Source organism: Octopus bimaculoides, chromosome 19, assembly GCF_001194135.2.
Source record: "Octopus bimaculoides isolate UCB-OBI-ISO-001 chromosome 19, ASM119413v2, whole genome shotgun sequence".
Taxonomy (NCBI): Eukaryota; Metazoa; Mollusca; class Cephalopoda; order Octopoda; family Octopodidae; genus Octopus; species Octopus bimaculoides.
In genome coordinates this window covers 47,608,035-47,612,412 of record NC_068999.1, presented here as the reverse complement: position 1 = coordinate 47,612,412, position 4,378 = coordinate 47,608,035, and the positions used below count along the sequence as shown (strand labels likewise).

The window sequence follows — 4,378 nt, the reverse complement described above, 5'->3', positions numbered from 1 at the left end:
AAAAAAAAAAAAACAATTAAAGTAGTCATACGATTATTCATTCACATTATTATTATTATTATTATTATCACTATTATTTTAGAAATACTTTTACAGCTATTATTGTTTGACGAAATTAATCTTAAACATTGTGAATAAATTTTACTCAGAAAAACCATTTTGCTTTTAGTTAAATTCTGCCCCACCCTGAATCGAAAGGGTAACAGCAACATGAACGAATCTACATCACTACTTGAGAATTATGCAGTCAATTCTAGTCTCTGGTTCACATATAATATAATATATACCTGATACATATACACACGTATTTTATATACCCTGCAAATGTATATATACTCTACAGGATTGTGTAATGATAATAATAAGCGGTTTTAATTAAATAATCAACTTACAGTATTGGCATGGTTAGCAAATGGGAGGAAAACGGGTGGGAGAAATATTTGAGTAGACTACAGAAATTGTTGATATAGTAAATCATATTGGGAGGATATAACTTGGAACTGGTCAACCATAATGATTTATTAACGAGGAATATTTTCTTGCGCATTTCGCATGGAATGAGATGAAGTAAATGGGGATATTTTTGCTGGGATTTCGAACCTTGCAAAGTTATTTTCCAAGGCTGAACCTGTGGCTACTGTGTATGGCACAGGGTAGCAATGACTGAACATATAGGAGATATATATAGCTATTTATGAGGCGGAGGAGGGGGAGCTGAGGTTGGTGAACACGGGAAGAATGATTTTAAAACGTAGCTGATATGAACGAATTGAGAAGCCATACCTGGGCAACATGTAAGAAAATAATTAATCCAATTTAATCCAAGAGCATCGCGCTGACAGCATCACGAAAAGACGGGGAATACCTCCATGTCACGTGCCCTGGCCAACAGCGCCACCTGATCTCTGGAGAGAACGACTCCCCTTCCAAGGGAGATTACTCCAAAGTTAAATTCAACAGAGTTACCTCAGACAACAATCCAAACCGCTGCTTCTTACATTGATTGAATTATAAAACTTGTGGGGAAGAAAATACAAGTGACGTTATTCTAAATATTCTTAATGACATAGGTGCTCTTAGTAAAAAGTATCATTCTCCGATGTTTAACCTTATGCTTGAAGTGTATACTTACAGTCCTTTCTACTATAGGCACAAGGCTTCAAGTTGGGGGAAGAGGATTAGACGATTACATCGACCCTGAAAGGATAAAGGGCAAAGTCTATCTCGGCAGAATTTGAACTCAGAATCTAAAGCCAGAGAAAAAATGTCGTTAAGCAATTCGTCTGACTTGCTCATGATTTTGCCATGGTAATCACAATATTTGCCTCTCGATCAATATTTACTTCTATATTACTTATCAATTAATATTTATCTCTACATGAATTTTCGATCAGTTTCGTCTCTGGCGGTCATCAGGTGTCTTTATTCTTCCTAGCAATGTACACAGACTCAGGTTCGATTCAAATTAGGAACTTCTGTTCTTATCTGTAATATAAATGTAAATATTACGAGTATTGGCCCGAAAGATGATGTTGATCACCTGGAAAATTATAATCGCATTTTAATAGTAGTTTCTCTATTATTATTATTACTACTACTACTATTATTATTATTGTTGTTGTTATTATTATTATTGGTTTGACGATGAAGGCGGTGAGTTGGCAGACACGTTAACACAACGGGTGGGGGAGTAATACTTAACTGAATTTCATCCGTCTTTACGTTCTGAGTTCAAAATTCGATAAAATAAGTACCAGTTGAACACTGTGGGAGGAGTGGGGGTCAATGTAAGCGACTTAAACCCTCCCCCAACTTGCTGGCTTTGTGCCAAAATTTGAAACCATTATTATTGGTGTGACGATGTAGGAATAAAAAAATAGCAACAAAGTTTAAAATAGGCAAAATTATATGATAAAAGTAAATCTTGAGAAAATCAATCAGCATTTTAACTATTAGACGTATCCTTATCTTTCATCCTAATATATTTTTCAGGGGATTATAAATAATCTTTATCATAAATCCGTTTATATTTTTAAGTCTCATACCTGATGTGATGGTTGTTTAATTTTCTGCCTAAGGAGATAAAACAAAAGATATTTGAATAAAAGCTGAAGTTGTTTACAGAGACAAAAAGAAAAAAATACATGAATTTTAAGTAACAGAAAACACCAGAACAGAGATAAATAATTTTTTAACACAATACCATCATAAATATAACATCTGCATGGCAGAAATTTAAAATTTCATTGGCAGACGTGGTTATGGGGTTAAGAAGCATGCTTCCTAAGCATATGGCCTTGGGTTCACTCCCACTGTATGGCACTTGGGTTAAGGGGCTGGCCAAATCCTTGAGAATGGATTTGGCAGATGGAAACTGGAAGAAGCCTGTTGTGTGTGTGTGTTGGTGTCCACTTTTGTGTTTATATGTGATTGTTGCAAATGAGCATCACTGCATCAAGTTTTCTGTGGAAAACATGTCTGGCAATGGAGAAATATTACTTTGCTTGAAAATAGGTGAGGATTGGTGACAGAAAGAGCATTGTGTAAATCTGTCTCAACAAATTCTGCAAACACATCAAACCCATGTGTTGAGCAAATCTCAACTCAAACAGCTCACAACCTGTAAGTCTTGTCCCAAATTGAGTTGTGGTATAATTCTGAAAGGTCATCATTTTTCATTATCATTTGATGCCCGCTTTCTCATGCTTGCATGGGTCAGACAGAATTTGTTGAGGCAGATTTTCTACAGCTGGATGCCTTTCCTGCCATCAACCTTCACCTGTTTCTAAGGTAATTTTTCCCTATGTGCAGACATGTGCTCATAGCAGTTTGGAAATAGAGGACATGATGGTGCTTACAACTATCACATGAAGTCAAAGCAAGGAGACAGTAACACACATGTATGTACATATTTCCATGAAAAAAAATGTTGATGTAGATGAATTTGTTGCAATAAACAACTGGGTTTCTTCCTCTAATATTTTACATATGTTCTTAACGTGGGTGGTACCACCCCTCTAGGGGGCGTGGAACATGTTGAAGGCAGTGTTAGGCTTTAGGAGGTGTTGAGGTAACATAATTAACATACTAAATTTTACCTGTAGTAGTAATTATATTATACATGATTATTAAAATAAATGGTTAAAATAATGGTTATTAAAATAAAATGAGATTCTGTCAGGCACAAGGAAGTCATTAACTTGTAGTGTAATAAAGTAAATTTACATTTTACTTTATCAATTTTTTATCATTTCACTATTAAACACTTACACAATACATTTTTAGACTAAAATCTATAAATCATCATCCATGTTAACTTAGTTTAGTCATGACACTCCACTCGCCACTTGGGTGGGCGCTAGGCATAAAAACGAGCTAAAAGGGAGAGGGCACTATAATAAATGGTTGAGAACCACTGTTTTACATAGTTTAACATACACAAGTGAATATGTGATGAACAAAATAGTAATTTTGAAAGAAGCATCTATAATACTAGTTTTTAAGCATCAAATAGTTATGGGGATCCACCAGAATAAAATAGCAACCGAAGGGGTCTATAGATAAAAAAAAAATGGTTGTGAATCACTCATCTAGTTTCTTTCAACAACTCATAGTAATAATCACTTCACATGTCAAGGAAACAATTGAGTGCATTACCCTCAGACACCAAATATAGAACACTGCTGAAACTGCATCACTGCAGCACAAAGACCAGGTTTCTTATTTGAGGCTGAAAAATACTGAAGCAATGGTTAGTTGCTGACTCTCTAATGCTCCAGACCCACATCTCATATATATGTTTTGTTGTGTCTGGGGAGAGTCATTCTCTTTTACTGTCTTATTATTTAATACACTCACCGGTAAAGTTTCCACTCATTTACTTATAGGAAAAATAAACAAGTAAATGAGTGGGAACCTTACCAGTGAGTGTGTTAAATCATAAGGCACTAAAAGAGAATGGCTCTCCCCAGACAACAAAATATGCTTCAACACACGAACTCACATAAAGAATTTTGCAAACCAAATCCAAACACGAAGTATAAATATATATATATATGTGTATATATATATATATATAATACAAAGAATATATATACATGTATACACACATATATATACATACTTACATCTACATGTGTATATATATGCATATCAAGGTACAGGACGTTAGAACAATGAACTACAGACAACGGAACGAACACATAGGAAAACGGAAAGCCATTTGGAATATTCCTTCATCAGCTGTCTCTATTCTAACTAGACGTTTCGAAGATACGGAAAAATTTGGATAAGTACTGTTTTCACTTTGCTAAAGATTTTCTACTATTTGAAAATAATATGTATTCTTGTTTTTATACTATTCATTTGGTTCTTTATA

At 34.5% G+C, this 4,378-nt stretch overlaps 1 protein-coding gene across 1 annotated transcript in view; it reads right to left on the bottom strand.

Moving 5' to 3' along the window:
- The window catches only part of LOC106867524 (USP6 N-terminal-like protein), a 38,640-nt gene extending 37,703 nt beyond the window's left edge, over positions 1-937 (bottom strand). Inside the window, exon 1 of the mRNA XM_014912427.2 lies at positions 784-937. The gene's annotated coding sequence lies outside the window, so the exon portion shown is untranslated. The remainder of the gene's footprint in view (positions 1-783) is intronic.
- Between the last annotated feature and the right edge of the window lie 3,441 nt (positions 938-4,378).